This window comes from Dermacentor albipictus, chromosome 1, assembly GCF_038994185.2.
Source record: "Dermacentor albipictus isolate Rhodes 1998 colony chromosome 1, USDA_Dalb.pri_finalv2, whole genome shotgun sequence".
In the NCBI taxonomy this organism is placed as follows: Eukaryota; Metazoa; Arthropoda; class Arachnida; order Ixodida; family Ixodidae; genus Dermacentor; species Dermacentor albipictus.
The window spans coordinates 325,432,892-325,451,731 of NC_091821.1; the positions used below are offsets into that span (position 1 = coordinate 325,432,892).

The following is an 18,840-nucleotide window of genomic DNA, read 5'->3' on the forward strand; positions in this document are numbered from 1 at the left end:
CCTGTGGCAGCGTTATTAGTCTCCGTCCTATGATGAGGTCTGCTGGTGTTAATGCACTAGGTTCTTCGCTGTCCGACTCAACGTGGGTGAGAGGCCTGGAGTTCACAACCGCTTTGACTTCTGTAAGCACAGTCGTCAGCTCTTCAAAGTTAAGTCGAGCTTTGCCGAGAACATTTCTCAGTGTAAACTTGATTGTCCTGACCAGACGCTCCCACCAGCCACCCCACCATGGTGCGCTGTGAAGAATAAACTTCCGAGCGAGACTTTTCTGGCTCAAGTACGCCGTTACATCCTCTTGGGAAAGCAACTTGAAAAGCTTCTCTAAGTTTTTTGATGTCTTCTTAAATGTTCTTGTGTTATCTGAATAAATCACGCGAGGTAGACCCCGTCGCGCTACAACGCTTCGTAAAAACATGAGGAATGCTTCTGAGGTCATGCTAGAACTTCCGAGTGATACTTTTCTGGCTCAAGTACGCCGTTACATCCTCTTGGAAAAGCACCTTGAAAAGCTTCTCTAAGTTTTTTGATGTCTTCCTAAATGTTCTTGCGTTATCTGAATAAATCACGCGAGGTAGACCCCTTCGCGCTACAAAGCTTCGTAAAAAACATGAGGAATGCTTCTGAGGTCATGCTAGAAACCAGTTCAAAGTGTACTACTCGTAATGTGGCACATGTGACTAGCGCTATGTAACATTTTGTTTCTCCAGCTTGAGTCACAACAAATAGTGGTCCTGCGAAATCAACTTCAGTGACTTCGAATGGGTTCGTCGGTCTAACACAATGACGTGCTATAGGAGCAGTTGGGGCGTCGCCAGGGCCAATTCTGAAACGTCTGCACGTATAGCAGCTGTGTATGACTTTCTTTACTAATGTTCTTGCCCGGCAGATCAAATAGTGCTCTCGAAACTGTGACAGGGTGTCTCTTACACTTCCGTGTAGTATTTCGCACTGTGCTCGCATTGTCAACAACGTAGAAAAGTGATGATCGTGTGGGAGGATGACTGGGTGTTTTACCTCCTCAGATGCGTCAAGGTGCAACAGACCCCCGCACACACGGAGGATGCTGTCAGCATCCAAGAATAGGTTGAGGTCTTTGATGCCAGAGATTGTCTTTGCTGATGTACCTGTTGAAATCGTACTTATATCTTCTCTGAAGGCTTGCTGCTGTACATGTCTGATCCGATATTTCTCTGCTTCAGTGATCTCTTCGGCAACTAAAAAGCTAGTGTGCGCTCTGTTTTGGAATCGGCAGTGTTTGATGAATCTGAGTATCCATGCCGTGACCCGGAGGAGCTTTTCGATTCTGCTGTAGCTGTCAATGTCCAGAATAGATGTCGAGTTTGTCTCACTGGAGATCGCCACGTCAACGGCAGTCATTTCACAGATTATCCTGCCTTAGTAGACAGGATAATCTGAATGTCTGATTAGTATGTCAGCAGGATTCGCCTGTCCTGGACAATACTTCCACATGGGAGGATCGGTTTTTTCCCTGATGTCTTTCACTTTGTTAGACACAAATTGCTTCCACTTCGTTGCGTCACCTTTTCTTCATGACAACGTAATTGCGGAATCCGACCATATTGTACAGTGAAGCTCAAAGTCAGTAAGGGCACTTGAGACGTATACTAAGTAGCCTTGCTCCGATAAAGGCTCCTAGAAGCTCCAGCCGTGTTAGTGTCGTTGTCTTGATAGGTGCCACACGTGCTTTTGAGATCATCAACTCGGCCCTCACTGAGCAGCTCGGTAGGATGTAGAGCGTTGCGCCGTATGCCGAAGGGCTTGCGTCGCAAAATACGTGAGCCTGTAGCACTCGGGGCGATTTGGTTCTGCGGCCAAGATAACGTGGTATGGAACTATTCTGCAAGAGTGGTAGTTGGCTCACCAGTTCATGCCATTCTTCTTGCAGATCCTGAGGTAGTTGCTCCTCCCAGCCTATTCCACGTGTCCACAATTTCTGGAAGGAGATCTTTATGGCAATGGTGAACGGTGAAACAAATCCCATTGGGTCGAATACCCGTGAAGCAGCTCGAAGAACGAACCGCTTGGTATCGCCGTTTACTTTCATAAATTCGAGAAGGCCCCTCAAAGAAAAGGTGAAGTATCCGTGTATGGATTCCATGTGATTCCAAGTACCTTCACACTTGTCTCATGGAGGACAGCCAGTTCTTTGCCTGCGGACTGTTCCTCATGCTCCAATGCGTTAATCAGACCATCTGAGTTGGTAGTCCATTTCCTTAGCGTCATTCCTGCCTCCTGCATAATCTCTTTGGCTTCGTGGCAGACTTCAAGTGCTTCTTCATCTGACTCTGCTCCAACCACTAAATCATCTACATAGAATGACTTGCTGAGAAATTTCGCGGTACTGGCTTTGCTTGAAGGCATACTCTTTAGGTGATGGAGTATAGTTTTCGCCAGTAGGAAGGGGCTACATGTTGCTCCGAATGGCACTCGCGTCATCCTCCACACTTGAATCTCCTCTTCGGAGAAACGCAGTGCCTTTTTTACTCCAAACCAGAGGAATCGAAAGGCATTTCTATACTTCTCTGCGATTGAGATTTGAAGGAATGCTTTCTCAATGTTGGCTAGCAGAGCTATACAGTGCGTTCTGAAGCGTAGTAGTACCTTCACCAGATTCTGGTACAGGTTTTCACCCTTTTCGAGGTATTCATTTCATGAGAAGCGCCCTTTGGCGTGCGAAGAAGCCTCGAAAACTATTCTGAGTTTTGTAGTTAGTGCGATCTTTCGTATCACTTCCCTGTGCGGCATGTAATAAACCTTTGTCCGATACAGTGGTGTCCCCTCAACAATCTCCGCATGTCCAGCCCGCAGGTACTCCCGTATGGTGTTGTCATACGTCTCTAAAAGTCCTTACTTGCTCGACAGTCGGGAGATAAGTTTCCAAAGTCTTGTTTTTGCGACTCTCTTGTTGTCCGAGAGCACGACCTCTTGCTTCCAGGGCAACATCACTTCGTACCTTCCGTCCCTAAGAGTGATGGTTTCTTCGAATTTCATCAATACTGGACTGAGCCTGCTCTTGTTGTCAATGGCGTCTGATATTCCCACGCTCTCAAGTTCCCAAAATGAGCGGAGGCATTTGTCGCTCTCTTGTACACTCATCTTCAGTACGCAGACCATGGTCCGCGAAGCTGTTATATCTGATGTCATGCAGTTGGTGTTGCCTTGAAACATCCACCCTAGCTTAGAGTTGATAGCAATCAGTAGACGAGCGGTGAGCTGGTTGTACTTGCCTCGATATCTTGGAATATGTGTGGAATTTCTATCGCTTGCAAGGCCACTTCCATATCTGAGAACTGGCTCCAGAGCTGCACAACACGCCACTTCTGCGCTGCTCGATTTGACTTGCTTACAAACGTGTTGAGCGCAATGATGTTAGAGCCCACACACTGCAACTTCAGCTGTCGTGATAGCCGTTCTGTGACAAACGTGCGCTGACTGCCTCCGTCTAGGACACCTCTGATATATCGGCAGGTCACGTCTGTTACTGCCCAAGCTCAGAACGTCTGCAGGAGGACGTTCGTCGATGAATCCTCGATGGTACGCCGGCCTTTCCCTATAGATGCGCACACAGTCGTGTTTGTGCTTGGATTCCTCGTTGGTATTGTGGCAGTTGTTCTGCCGTTTTCGCATGTCTTCTGTCTTACCTTTTGCGGATCACACACACTCGTTGCATGACGTCCTTGGCAGGTAGAGCAGGCAACCTTGCGTCTACAGTCACACGCCCTGTGACCTTTGGCCGTGCATCGAAAGCACCTCATGCCTGCTGATAAAATTTTCTTCTTTTGCGATAGTGGGACATCAAGCGCGCAGTCTTCCGTGGAATGTTGACTCGACTTACAAAACACACAGTTCTCAAGCGCTTTCATAGTGTTGTGGAGAACTGAAGACGTGGGTTGCGAGTTACGAAAACGGTGAGATTTGTTTGGCGCATTCTCTCTTCCTGAATTCGCAAACTGGCTTTTCTCTAAGCGCTCCAACTCGATGGACAGGAACTTTAATAGGCGTTCCAGATCCGGGATAGACGCTGCATTACTGCTAACACTTGTCGCCCGAATGACGCCAGACAGGTGGTACTGCACCACTATGTCGTGTGGTAAAGCCCGCAGTAACAGGTCGCACAACATTTTGAAAAAGGACATCTTGCTCACCCCCAAGGTCTCCAGTCCGCGGATGTTGATGACGATCTGGTCGTACAGCTTGCGAGGAGCTGTCGGGTCACTTGAACGGACCGAAGGCAAAGTAGGAAGCCTTTAGAAGTACTCCTGTTCGAGTCTCGTTCTATCACCGAAGCGTTTCTTGAGTATATCGACGGCGTCCTTGTAGCAAGCTTCTGTTGTAGGCAGTCCCACAATAGTTGAGGCTGGCTCGCCTCTTAGGAAGGACCTCACGTAGTTGGAGAGTCATTGTACCTTTTTAAATCCTGTTGCAAACCCACTTTATATAAAATCCATCTTATCCAGCCGAATGCAGTCATGCAAATACTGTCTTTAGCCCGCACATATACTTTCATCTTGTAAGTTATTGCCGACGAAAGAAGTCCTGAAGTCGACGAAAGAAGGCATGAGTGGATGCATAGTGGTGTACTCCCATTGTGAAAAAAAAAGAAAGAAAGAACGCCTCTCTTTCCGATCATTTAGCAATACAGGAAGCGGGGATGATTCTCCCTATAGTTCAAATTGTCCGGTCTTCAACACACAAAAATACAAATGGCCAGATTTCTTCCCCACATGGAAAGAACATTCTAGGATAGGCAAGCATCCGAGCTTTCAAACATGGCCCAATTACGGTAACAAGACACGGCGCAACCAATATCGTCCGCGTAACCAGCCCATTACAGTGTTGTTCGAGGAGCGTCGTGAAAGCTTTCGATGCTGGGATAAGTCATCAGTGCCGAAATGCGGTACAGATATCAGTGACGCCGTGCTCGATCCACGATAATGGCTGAACGTTCGTACTTAGAGGATTTGCGCAGCGATGGAGACATCGCGACAGTCTTAAACTGCGCATTGAACACATTTGGTTGGTATGCACGTGTATTGCACAATTTAGCTGTGTCGCTTGGAGGACATTGTATTATTATGCAGCTTTTGCGATTGCCGATTTGAGAATGGGGTTCTTCGAAGCCCTTTATCAGAAAAACTTCTCTTTTCATTAGGCGATATATAAACACAGTTGAGGATTTTCCAGGTGTAAACATTCCTCGCACTTTATTCCAGTTCGAAGCTCACTGTTCTTATCTCGTCACATACTTCATCTCTGTTACCGAGCTCTGAAAAGGGGGAATTGAAACATGCTTGACCGAAGCCAAATAGTCGGCTACAAAAGATACAAACCCCTTCACAGTTATTCATGGCCGCGAGGATGGTTCGTTCCATCAATGTATGCTATTTTTCCTGTACGAAACTCCCGGTCATTCCGGGCGCGGGATGAACGCGGCGGTAAAATTCCACGCGCATTTTGAGGAAGGCTACGAACTAAATTTCCTGCGTGCTTAAATATAAGCAAGCTTTAAATGAATAGCTGGAAATGTTCCGATGCGCTGAATTTAGTTAAAAAATAGGTTTTTGAAACTTCTATTTTGTTTTACTTTGCGGTAAAAACAACATGGTCCTGGGGCCGAATGCACAAAGCTATTCGTTCGTAACTGGTGTTTATCATTCGCCCATCGCCTTCGCTAATAATATGTCCCACATCACCATTGAATGGCACGAACGCTTTTAGTGTAAGGATGTTTTTGTGAATATGGACTCTGGTGAACGTGTTCTGAAGTCTTCTTTGACTTTATACGTATGCTCAGAGGCAGAATACTTGTCAGTGGAGTTTGTATTTTTAGTTCGTGCGGGACGTATGCGTATTACATTTTAAACAGTACACCTTGAGATAAAAGCTATAGATGTCCTAAACTTCAGGACGTGTATTCACAAACTCTTTTACGTAAAGAAGATTTCTAATCATCTGGCGTTAGGGTGCCCTTCAGTCACGATAGGAAACGGCGTCATAACGAGATAATCCCCAATCGTGAACGGACAATCATTAACGGCCGATCATAAACACTGACGGAAAGTACAGGACGTGCAAAAACAGAAATATGAGTAAAAGCAAGGCGCGAAAGACCAGGACTGAAGAAGGACTAGAAGAAGGACCAGGACTGCGCCTTGCCTTTACTCATTCAAGCATGAACCAACTAGCCCAAGCAAGAGTTTGACTTGAAATATAAATTTGGTTTACATCAAGAAACTGTGCCCCTCCTCTCCCTAAAAAAAAGAAAATAAGTGTTATGCCTGTGAGTAAGAAAGGAGCTGCACAAGCATAATACAACAACCATAACTGGCACCGATTTTCTGTTAGGACAACCACATTGATAACCCTACAAAGGCCGAATTCAGAATGCTTTTAGTTCGAAAGAGGTGGGCCTGTATTCACAATAAGCTCTTACGCTAGAATCATTCATAAGAGAAATTTTCAGCAAATCCTGATGCTAGTCATGTTAATAATGATACCAGCCGGCCATTGACAAATAGAAATTACAAATGTAAAGCTTTGAGAATTCGACCGCTGTTTTCCAATCGCCGTGCACCTCTGCTGCAATTTCCAGCATCACGAGTGGCTGACGACCAGCCTTCCGAAGTTTCAGCGCAGAACCTATTAATAACTTGTTTCTTTTTTTTTTTATTGCATTCCCGTTGTTGGTGACGCACACCGCGGAAGTAAACCGCACGTATATAATTGGAATAGACACATTCCAGCTTTCTGAAACTAAATTTAAAGAAAATCGAAAGAATACTTTCTCAGAACAGGTTAAATATACAGAGGAAAAGTTGAAATGGTATGTTGTTTTTGATTCCTTGAAACATTCCAAAAAACTTTATAAATTATTATAGCAGAAGACCTACAAAGGGAAAGATCTAGACAATGAACGCTGAGGCAAAATCATTCGCCTGTTAGCTCGCATCGCCGGTGATGAAAGTAGACCGCATATCAAATTGCAGTGGGCAGCATGATTGTTCTCTCTTTTTTTTTTTCGTCTTTAAACATGGGACGCACGTGCTATGGGAAACAAATCAATATTGAGCAGTAGAATGTAACAAAAATGCAACAAATCACTAAAAGAATCGAAGCTTTTAATCTAGGTAATAGGCAATTAAGAAAAACTAACGAAAAGCTCAAGCTAGGTTAAAGAGAAAGAGAGAGCGTGTGAAGGGTGGCTTTTGTTACATGTTATCCACGAAAAATAATTTCCATCTCATCGCTGAAAATCTCCAGGGGTGGCGTGCTTGAACTTGACTATATAAGTTATGGATGCGAAAATAAAGACTGCTTTATAATTACCATCGGTGTTTAAAGAGTTATTAGCGCCTGCAGGCGGAACCAGGTGCTTTGTCTTGTCTGACTTGGTAGAAGTGCCCAAAACAATGCAAATGCTGCAAGCAAAGTTGACAGTAAGAAAGTACATTGGGGGGGGGGGGGGGGGACATCAGTTCTAAAGTTCAGACCGACACTTACGGCCTTTGTGTCACTTAAGCTTTCGCAGTCGATATTAGACAATTGAATAGTTTATCGGGCGCACTCTCTTTCAAAACTTTGTCATGTAGTGGAAACCAGAACCTAAATAAATTAATTTAACGGATTTCAGAAAAGCTTTCTTTTTTACAAGTGGCTAGCTTAAATGCCAAGCTTCTGTGAAGCGCGAACGCTTGTCGCGAGCTTTTTAGATTCAGCTGCTCGTTTTACAGTATTGCCTACATTGTGGGCCTATTCTGGCTGTGGATATCGGATTAGCAGGATGAATCACGATGCATCGCCGCCTATTGCTATTGTCTGCTAGCCCGTATTTACCAGAAGAAAAATTCACCAATGTTCCGGGGCTACATATTCTTTTCGACTGTGGACGGCACCTCACGTGTCTGTCGACGTCAAATTCTACAAGACGATTACGCAAAGAGAGAGAGAGAAAGAGAGAGAGAAAAAGAGAAATAAGGACTTTAATGAAAAGCGGGTGATGCTGGCTAGCCTCGTTTATAACCTGATACGCTGCTCCAGGCACTTGGTGAGAGGTATGTGATACGCAGTGATCACGCAAAGTGTGCTTTCGATCATCACATGCACACGAACGTAGGAGCTGTATACCCCGAACGAACTTTACCGAACGAACTTTACCACATCCGTCACTGCCCAAAAGACCGAGAGTTTAGGCTTGAACGTTTGGAACTCCACAGCATCAAATTTGTTTCTTTACTTCTCCTGCTTAAGCTTGCCAGTCGAGCAGATGAGGCGCTCTCCCTTCAGCGAAGCTGGCCTGGAGAAATAACATCACTCACACCTGTATCATCCACAAAGGTAATTTGCGGTCGCTGAGAACCCGTGAGAAACAAGGGAAACATAGGATACAGTCTTAGGGAGACAAAAAAACAAAGGAACCCGCGAGAGCGTGATTAAAGATTTATGATATGCGCATTGCTGAACTCCTCGTAAACGAATTTTGTCCACCTCCTACGTATCTTCTTTACCCCGAAAAAGAAGAAGATTGCGCATGCACGACGCAGGAAGGCGGCATCAGTCCTTCCACGAGCAGCATCTTCGTAGTAAGGAGAAGCTCGGTAATTCGCCGCCGCAATGAAAAGAATCCCGCGTGACCTGGATTGTTTGAAATTCTTGTCTTCGGTGTTTGGTATATGAAACGCAATACTCTGCAGTAATGATTAACCTGCGTACCTTTCCTCGAGGAATAACAATTTCTTTCTCCGAACTTTAGCATTACTTATTCAAATAAACTTAAAGTGATCTTGAGGCACTCAAAGGAAGATACAAAAGGGTTATCTAATATGTGTAAATGTGCATTGAGATGAACACGTGAGTGAGCGTTCGGTTTTCTTCACAGCTCTGCTGCTGCGATCTTCAATTGCTCGCATTTCGTCGCTTGCATAGAATGCTGCAGTTTCATAACTTTTAAGCTTTTATTTATTTCTTCGCTTTTTGTCTCTTGCACTCCTGCACTGCACTTTTCCTAGCAATAGTTTTTATTCTTAACTGGGCATGCCTTAAAGCCAAATATTGAAGCATTGTTTTTCAGTTGTCCGCAACCTAGTTTTCTTTCTTTCTTGTTTGCGGAAAAAAAGTAAGCCCACCTGATGGGCAGAGCAGTGTGTGAGTGCCCGGTGTGCCCAAGCTAAAGCTTGCTTGGTGGTTTGGCTGAATTTGGGGTGGATTTGACCTTGTTATCTTATTTATGTTAGTTTTGTAGGACTTATCTAGTGATTGAAGCAGCGCTGATGACTAAAAACTTTCCTGGGCAAGGCCCAGCCCTTGGTCAGCCTCTCCCTTTCTCCTGATGATTTGCCTTTGCAATCTTTCTTCTACAGCGGTGTTAGCAGCATCCCTGTCGCGCTGGTGCTCTCAAGTGGTGGATTCATCCGGATGAACAACCCACAAGCTGTGCAGGTCGAGCTCCGAGCCATGACGCGTCATTTCCAGATGATAAGCGATGTCCGACAATTTGGAAGTGGAGGGATAGATTGTAGGTCATCAGATTCGACCTGTGTTGCAGACCTCCTAAAGTGTAAGACTTTTGCATTTGTCCCGGTGAGTGCGTTTATTCCTCTTCATCTAGCATGCACTATAGATATTGTCCGGGGCGTAGACTCTCGATTGAGCCCAACTGAGACTGGACAAACTGTCTGATGCTGGCGTCATAGATGTACACCGATGTAATCTACTCGTAAACGGGGAAGAAGTTGCCACAGAATCGGTTATTGCTACGTTTGCTGGCATGTCCTGCCCATCTGAACTAAAAGTGTGGCCACTTATTTTTAGAGTGGAACCTCTCGCTTCCCGTCCACTTCAGTGTCGGAACTGTTGGCGTTTTGGCCATAGTGCAAGAGGCCGCAAATAAAATGGACGCTGTCAGGTCTGTAGTGAAGATGAGTGTACAGCTGAAGCCAAAACGTGCTGCCTATGTGGAGGAAACCATGCGGCTGACTATGGAAACTGTCCGGCTAGAGATAACAAAATACAGGTACTCGAGATAATTGACAGGCGACGATGTTCGCGGCGAGAAGCTCTTGCAGTCGTCAAGGGAAGAGCTTTTGGATACGCTGGCGTCACTGCGAGGCAATCTACTTTATGTGGAGAGAACTTGTCTAAACTCATTGAATCAGCAGTAGAAAAAGCAATGACAAAGGCTATGCAACATACTGTCACAAGTGTTACCGAATGTATTTCCAAAGTGTTTACTGCGCAGATGACACACCTGTTGCGAACAGCTGCAACGATTCTTTCTGCTGAAGAACAGGTAGCCAGTTTAGTCCTGGCGCCGAGTACAAGATCGGACCCAACATTTGTTGGATGCGATCCTTGTTCTTCGCTTCAGTCACACTAGCCGGTTGACATGGAAACAGGTCATGATACCAGGCCGCAAAAGCGAACTGGATCTCCAGTAATTGCGTCTTGTCCATGTTCCTAAAACAAGAAGGGTAATCCTATTTCTCATTCTGGCATCCAAGAAAGTACATTGCGACGGTAGTCGCTGAAGTAATTAGATCAATTAGATCGTCACCATAGCTTTTTTAAAAGTGCTATAGGGAAACTTTCGTTCCTTGTTTTCTGCTTCAACAGACTTAAATTGCTTAACAACTCATCTTAATCCTGACGTCATAATCTTACAAGAAACCTGGCTTACTCCTTAGACAAAATTTCATTTTAAAGATTTTTGATCTTTTCGATTAGATCGCCTTTCACTAGAAGAGAAGGTGGTTTATTGATCTTGTTGTCATCTAAATTCTGTCATAAGGCGAAAATAGCTTTCACGTTAATGTATCCGGAATGTGAAGTTTTGGCAGTGCACCTTAGCATACCAGGCTACCGTTCGCTTTCGATTATTAATTCTTATTTCCCTACTGGCGTGCACAGTACATACCAGTTGGATAGTGCGCTTGCCAGCTGCAAAAATGAAGTCATCCTTACTAGTGAATTCAACTGGCATCACGTGTCATGGGGTTACAGAACAGATGCACGTCTGACAAGTCTGTGGGACTGGGCCACAGATAAAAATCTTTCAATCCCTAATATCAGATGACCTACATTTGTCCGTGGGCAATCTCGCTCACTGTTAGATTTGATGTTTTCTAGCACAATTGTCGCCGTGACATCTTGGACTACAATTGATTTCTGTACAAACAGTGATCATCTTCCGATATACTTTGAAATTGTATGCCCTTTTATATCAGTTGAACGACAAGACAGAATATTTGTTAATTGCAAAAAATTTAAAGACTGCTTGCGCTCCACCATTGTGTGCTTAACTAACTGTAATGACGAAGAAACTGGCTTGAATATTTGTTCAGCGTTATAGATGTGCCGGCAAGAGTCGGAAATTGTAATTCAGAGAGCTAAGCGTACCCCATCTAGTCACTCGTGGAACAGTGAGTGCACACGAGTTTATCGAAGAAGGAAAGCTGCTTGGAAAAAACTTCTTCATAATCAGAGCCCACAAAATTTGAAAGCTTATAAATTTATTTCTGCAATCTTCAAACGTACTAATAAACACGCAAAAGATGAGTACGATTGAATTGAATTGAATTGAATTTTATTTTTCGTTCATTCAAATGAGGGTAGACTGAGACTAAAGGCATAAAGCCTGACAAAGGTCTCAGCCCCCGCGAACGACAGGTTTGACAGCAGGTGACACACTTATGCACAATTTTGAGCGTTACAACATCGCTGGTTACTGTGAAAATTTATCGTAGCAATGCTCATGGTGATTCGATTCTTCAAATATATGGTACGATGTACAACAACGGCTAAGTGCAAGTAAGTATTTGAGATGCTAATGGTATGCTAAAATTGTACAATTATACATGAAATAAACGTCAGCTGAATTGTGGAGCAATATAGAGCAACAACATGCGCTAAAAAAGAAAAGAAACATCCTAATTGCGTGCCAAAAGTAATAAAACACTGGGAACAATACGTGGATGCAAACATATTTGTGTTAATACAAAAGCCAACAATAGATATTAAATGATATATGTGAATCCTGAAAAGAAAAAAAAATATGTAATTCATGGCAGAAACATTCTTCATTTTAAAGTATATGTCTTCCCTATCTAACCAATCTCTTATTCTTTTTTTAAATGTCTGTAAAGAAGTGTTTAAGGATACAGATGCACTGGAACTGTTCATTATTTTTGTGGACTGATAGAGAAATGTTTGTTTCCCGTAATTGGTCCTTGCTTTTGGTGTGTGTCGCGAGCTGTGTCGCAAGGAGTATCCGGAGAGGTTACATTCACTACATTGAGCGCTTGGATTTCTTTTTCGGATTTCCAGAAGAATTTGCATATAATATATCCTGTCCGCACGCAGAATATCCTATTTTTGGAATAGTGGACCGGTTCTTAGATCTGAAAAACGGCCATAGTAATTTGCATATAAACGGATATCTCTTTTTTGTAAGGTAATCAATTTCGTGTAATTTGTTCTTGTGGTTGTACCCCAAACCAATATACCGTAGCAAAGCTTTGAATAAATAAGTGCATTATACAGTTGTTTTTTCAGCTATAGAGGGATCGGGTGTGCAATGTTATAGATTACACCGATGTTTTTTGATAATTCACCGCAAAGGGAATTTACATGTGTATTCCATAAAAATTCTTCACTGAAATATATTCCCAGAAACTTTTGTTGTGTGACCTGTTTAATGCGGTAGTTGTTAAATTTTACTTGGATTCTACCATCAATTCTTTTATTAGGCGCCCTAAATATAATGTAGGTTGTTTTAGGCGCGTTCAGCTGGAGTTTGTTGGTCGGCAACCAGTCAGATAACAAAATTGTATATTCATTTACACACTGCTGTAATTCTGTTGTGTTATCAGCTGTAAAGAACACATTTGTATCATCTGCATACATTGCCAATGTTTGTGAACCTGATAAATCTGTAATGTCATTAACATGAATTAGAAATAGTAATGGTCCTAACTTTGAACCTTGTGGGACACCTTGATGTAGGGTAAGCATGTCAGATGCAGTAGTTCCCAGCTGCATGAACTGTTTTCTATTACATATATAACTTTTTATCAAGTCATTTGCAACGCCTCGAACTCCGTGTCTTTCCAGTTTTTCAGTTAGGATATAGCGGTCAATCGAATCAAACGCCTTTCTCAGGTCCAAAAACAGGCCAAGCGTTAACTTCTTCTGTTCGATATTAGCAATAATTCGATCTTTAATATCCAGTAAGGCTTGCTCGGTTGACTTATTTTTTTGAAAACCGTATTGGCATTTCGCAATAACGTTGTGTTGCGTAAAAAAATTTGATAATCTTGCATAGATAACACCTTCAAAAAGTTTTGAAAGTGCCATGAGAACTGAAATTGGTCTGTAGTTCGACAATTGGTCTGCACTTCCCCCTTTATAAATTGGTGTGACACGCGCTATCTTAAGCTCGTCTGGAAAAACGCCTGTGCTAAGAGACAAGTTTATAACATGCACGAGTGCTGGCCCTATTTCGTGTGGCACATATTTAACCGGAATAGGACTGACACCGTCTACGCCAGCTGAAACACAAAGCTTTAATGTCTTGATAAGGTCACGTACTTCACTCTCACATGTCGGTTTGAAAAAAAGTGAGTTTGATATACGTGGTGTGGAAAACCTGCGATCGTTTCTGATTGCAACGTGTGCAGGGTTCATACCAGCGTTAATAAAATGCGTATTCATGCAGCTAACCATTTCCGCACGTTCTATTTCCCGTCCGTTTAAGCGTGTCATTTGCGGATGCGCGTTCGGATTTTTTTCTGTTATATCATTAACGGCATCCCATATTTTTCTAGGATTGCTTCGTATATTCGAGAAAAGGCGCTCATAGTAATCACACTTTGCTTTCTTTAAATCACCTTGTACTTCATTCCTAAATTTCTTGTACGTCGCGAATAGGACAGGCTGCCGCGTGCGGATGAAGGTGTGATACATAGCGTCTTTCTTTTTGATGCGTTCGTACAAATATTTGTCGACCCAAGGTTTGCGCGCCTTTTTATGGTTCTTTCCAGAAGCAGCTGGCTGAAATGGAAAAGCCAAATCATTGCACGCAAGCACATTTCGTTGAAATAGAGCAAACGCTCTGTTTACATCTGTTTCATTATAGATTTCTTGCCAGTCTACGCACTGGAGGAGACATCGGAATTGCTCTAGAGTACTTGATCTGATTATTCTGCGGAATCGCGTTTTGCAGTCATTGTTTTGTTTGTCAGGGTCTTTAGGTATAAGACAAAACAGAGGTAAATGGTCACTTACGTCTGATATTAGTACTCCCGACTTGACATCACATTCATTTAAGTTCGAAACGCATATGTCTAACAATGTAGCACTATTGATTGTTACCCTTGTTGGTGCAGTAATGTAATTACTGCAGCCGTAACAAGAGAACAATGTTTTGAGTTCTAGCGACCATGCGCTATCAGTGATCATGTTGACATTTCACATTTAAACAGTTTCACTAGTTGATCGGGTCAAAAGCAGTAGCCTTTCCATAAAACTACAAAATGTGGCCTTGTCTCCAGTTGGGGGCCTATATACGACACTTACAATAGTTTTATTTAGGCGCACGGTCAAGCATTCCACATCACTAGTAATAACAGAAAATTCATCAATGACAACTAACTTCAACGGCTCTTTAACATAAACTGCTACCCCCCCCCCCCCCCCACCGGCTTTATTTTCTCTTCTTACATGATGCGAGCCATACCCTGAAAACTGTGGAACAGGATCATTTGCAGTTAACCATGTTTCCGTGAAAAGCACAACATCAAATTTTTTGGTTTTTGATTGTATTAACTGATTAATTTCATCCAGCTTATTTCTCATGCTTCTTGTATTAATATGTATACAGGATAACGTCTTGCATCCGGAATATTCTTTGTTCAGCTTTTGCATATCATAATAAGCGTCTGTCACTTGGTGACGATAAAAACCATTTCGATTATCTATTTAAATCCAAAAACAAACGTGCTTTATTTAATTACCTTCGTTTTAAAAACAGACTCCCAGTGAGCGTTAATGTAGACTCAATCGTCTATACCTCAAAGGAAATGCAGGAGTCCTTAGTCCTAGTGACTAAAGGATTGGAGAGCCGGTTCACAACGCACCTTCAAACTTATGTTTTTACTCCTGCATTCTCGGACTATAAAGAGATATACTATTCGGAAGTAGCACAGGTTATGTTATGGTTGCCAACTACAGGACCTGGCCGGGACGGAATAACAAACGCAATGTTAAAGATTTTCTGCTCTTTTAGTAATGCATGGTTTCAAAAAGAATGGAAGATAGCCAAAATTATTCCGTTCCTTAAAAAGCAAGGGGCTGGGTATACTATCGACAACATCAGACCAATTGCGTTGACATGAAACTCAGTGAAACTTATCGAAAGAGTGGTTCACGGAGCGTACTTTAGAGCTTATTGACGAAAATAAATTGTTGAGTCCTTGTCAAATTGGATTTTCATCTGTCCATTCAATATGGTACACGCATGTAGACCTGGAAAGTCGCATTAACTATGCCAGACAGAAAAAATAATACGCGGCTTTAGTTACCTTAGATATATGTAAACCTATGACAGCATTGAACATATAATTTTAACAAATCGGTGACAGAGCCATTGCTTTCCAGGCTATAATGTAGCATGGGTGCATGAATTTTTAAAAGACAGAAAATTCTATTGTTTTGAAAATGGGTATTCTTCTAGTAAACATAAGCAAACAAGAGGTGTTCCTCACGGATCGGTACTTTCACCAGTATTACTTAATATTTTACTGAGCAGAATCCCCATTCGCCCTGGTGTCAGTACATACGCTTATGCTGATGACATTGCCTTTTTTGGTATGGCTAGGGACATATACTTCCTTTACGAAATTTTGCAGTCGTATCTAAGAGAACTGGAAGGCTGGCTGGATAACTTACACTTAAACCTGAATGCTAATAAGTGTGCTATCCTTGTTTTTCCTGTTAAAGACCCAGGATACATATCGCTTAACTATCATCTCGAAGATATCCCACAAGTACCTTGGAGTTACAACGGAAATCTTAACTAGTAGCCGCATATTGAATATATTGCGACAAAAGGACCTCGTCAAATGGGCATTTTGCGCAAGTTGAGCAATCGAAGAACAGGTCTGCGAAGAAAATCGCTCTTGATGGTATATAATATTTACGTTCGTCCGCTGTTCGAATTTGGACGTGTTTTATTCTCAGGTGTTCTATCATAAAAGCTTCGGCCGATAGTTTTGTTAGAACGAGACGCGCTACGTCTGTGCTTAGGCCTTCAGAAATACGTTGTAAATGCCATATTATACCTGGAAGCAAGAATCCCACCCATTTTATGCTGCTTTCACTTTCTGACCATTCAGAATTTCTTAAGGCTATATGAATCATCATTAAACCGTCCTCAAATAATTTTCATCTCCAATCCACAATCTTTTTTCCTGCTCATTGGCCCAGGTTTCATACACCACAGATTATATTTGTGCAAACATTACTTCACCCACTAAATTTGCAAATTCACGATGTGCTTCCTAACAATACCATTCAAATTACCCGGAGATCAGGTTCGATGACATTTTCGCAAACTACTCGCTTACGGCATGTTAAATCTTAAACGTCCAGTTGCAAGACCACCTAAGCACGCTAGAAACGAGCATTATCATTGCAATTGATGCCTCACAGTGCGTGGAAAAGACTGGCATAGAAATATTTTGTCCTGCACTCGACTTGTCTTTTTCTTTAAGATTGCCTGATTATGTGCCTGTTATTGTGGCCGAGTTTTTAGCAGTAATCCTAGCTTTACGTAAATTAGACCAAATGATTACAACAGCTGCTATTCTCACCGACTCCCTTTCTGTATGCTCTTGCCTTACCGCTACTAAAGCTCTTCCACTTGCTAAAGCTCTTCCACTTGCTAGTTCCTGCCCATGTGCAATGTGTTCATTTGATTTGTGTGCCTGGTCATAAAGGTTTGTTTTTTAATGAAACTGCTGATTCACTGGCACATGCATCACTATCCGGCCCTGTTCTTCCTATTCTACCAGTGACAGCACAGATCACGGCGGCAAGATTTCGGGTGAGATCAATTAGATTAGCCTTATCAAACCCACATTTGACAGCTTCTCCAGAGTATAAACACCTGGCATTTCCCTGGCATAGCGAATCTTGTTACACAAAGATGCTTGAGCTCTGCCTCACCAAATTACGCTGCCGCATTCCTTCCCTGAATTTCTACTTACCCAGGTCGGGTTTAGTTCTCTCCCCCCCTCTGTTCATCTTGTAATGAGGAGGAGACGATACAGCACTTTCTTCTATCTTGTCGCCGCTTTACTGCGGCAAGAAAAAGATTGTTAGAAATACCTATTCGAAGAATTGGCCTGGACCTGACAGAACCTGCTAGTCTTTCGTTCAGGGCGTCCACCTTGGGATTAATCCACAGGGATGCTTGCTTCACCGTCCAAACATTCCTTACAGAATCAAACCAATGCCCTGCTAAATTATTTGTTTTTTATTATTATTATTTCATTAAATTATTATTTATTTTTAAATTAATTATTACTCATTCGATATGAACTTCCTGATTTTATTTTAACAGGTAATTCTACGCTATTCAATGCTAATCGCATAGATATTAGGAAATTTATGCTCCATATTAGTTTGGAATAATCCACCCATTTCTTGGCCAATCCCCCATCGTGGACAGGAGCCACACGTGTGACAGGCTGCAAGAGCAACAAGAACTAGAAGATAGCGGACCTACCCTGCATCGATTCCGTCTTTCTTGAACGTTTCGAGCACACCGTCGGATTTGAGAGGTTAACGCGAATCGGTGGGTGCCTTTGGAGAAGGTGGGCCAGCATTTTTTTTTACTTTCGTCACCTCTTTTTTGTGCATCGCACGTGAGCACCCCGCTGGACCTAACGCCATGTAGGTCTAGCGAGCCTGCCAAGCCGGCATGGCTGATACACGTATGGACGACGAACTCTCTTCCGAGACTTTGTCGGCAGGTGGTCACCAACCGAAGATCGCATTTGCAAAAAAGACCTGGGGAGCAGCTACAACTGCCAATTTTACCCCAACATTAGAAGGAAATAAGATCGCCAACAAAAGTGCTGCCGGGGCCGACAAGCACAAGCGCCGGATTGTGAAGGCATCAGGGATACCGAAACTGCCGGAGGAGCACAGGAAAATTGTCGTTAGCCCTCGGGGAGGCCTCAACCTGAAGAAGGTTAGCACAGCTATTGGAGAAGCGATCGTCGAGGCGGCCGAACTTACAGCAGACCAAGCGAAGGAAGACGTCGTCTGCCCCAACTTCATACAGAATATCATGCTGGTTAGCACACTGGACTCTGATCACGCTGAAAGATATGTGAGAATTAAGTCTATTACGGTCATGAAGGAGTATGAAGTGAGTGCTTATGAAACGGCCCCCCACTCCACGTGCAAGGGGGTTATTAGAAGAATGAACCTCAATGACAGACAAAGTGGGATCACAAAAAATATTGTGCATGAATACAACCGAACGGCATTGGCTGCACAGCGTATCAAAGCTACGGGCTCGGTTATTGTGCTTTTCGGCGGATTCAGGGTGCTCAAATTCATCAAATATGGGTTAACCCTCGTGAGTTGCTATCTGTACAGGGAGTTATTTGACGTATCTTACGCATGTGGAAGAATTGGACACAGATCAGACGTTTGCCCCACGCCAGATGTTGTGCAGTGCAGGGAATGTGGTATGCAAGACCCAGGGGAAGATCCTATCTGCTCTGCCGACTGCATATTCTGCGGTGAAGATCACCC

The 18,840-nt window shown here is 43.1% G+C and overlaps 2 protein-coding genes across 2 annotated transcripts in view; one reads left to right on the top strand and one right to left on the bottom strand.

Moving 5' to 3' along the window:
• LOC135909169 (adipokinetic hormone/corazonin-related peptide receptor variant I-like) overlaps nt 1-18,840 on the bottom strand; it is a 94,069-nt gene that overhangs the window by 51,738 nt on the left and 23,491 nt on the right. The window lies entirely within an intron of this gene.
• Nucleotides 9,528-18,840, top strand: part of LOC135910189 (uncharacterized) — a 328,772-nt gene continuing 319,459 nt past the window's right edge. Inside the window, exon 1 of the mRNA XM_070531648.1 lies at nt 9,528-9,597. The gene's annotated coding sequence lies outside the window, so the exon portion shown is untranslated. The remainder of the gene's footprint in view (nt 9,598-18,840) is intronic.